We start from the raw sequence: 687 nt of genomic DNA on the forward strand, positions 1-687 counted from the left end.
CTACTCGCAGGTGGGCACCGTGAGCGCAGACACGCCGCCGCCGCCGCACCACGGGCTGCAGACGAGCGTGCAGTGAAGGCCCGGGCGCAGCGAGCGCGGAGCGGGCCGCCGCCGCCGTCAAGCCGCCGCCGCCGCCGCCGCCGCCGCGGCCGGGCGGGCCGGGCCGCCCTCCCCTCCTCCCAAAGACAGGCCTGCCCGCCCTCGGGGGGGAAAGGAGAGGGACGCACCGAGGAGACGTTGTTTGAAGTCCAAGGAAGGAGGGGCGAAACAAACAAACAAACAAAGCCTAGAAATGCCCAGACTGTCTTATATACACGACCGTGGCAAAACCGGAAGAAAAAAGGGGGCGATCGTGAGGTCTCGTTTCTACTCTGGTGGGGGTTCGTTTGGGGGCTTCTTTTTAAAGAAGGGTGGAGATGCCTAGCGCCCCAAAACTGCGCTCGCGAGGCTTTTCCCACCCTGAGAAGTCCTACGGGGCGACGGTGGAGAGCACTTAGCACCTGCCTCGTCCTATCCTCTTAAAAAAACCAAACAAACATTTGTTTAAAAAAAAGCATCCCCCCTCCCTCCCACCTCCTCCCTCCAAAGGGCCGCCCCCCACCCCTCGCCTCGAGAGATCCACCAAAACTTTGTTTCCTGGGAGCGACCAGAAAGCAGGCAGAGGCACCGGGTTTAATCAGGGGTGAC

Source organism: Physeter macrocephalus, chromosome 12, assembly GCF_002837175.3.
Source record: "Physeter macrocephalus isolate SW-GA chromosome 12, ASM283717v5, whole genome shotgun sequence".
Lineage (NCBI taxonomy): Eukaryota > Metazoa > Chordata > Mammalia > Artiodactyla > Physeteridae > Physeter > Physeter macrocephalus.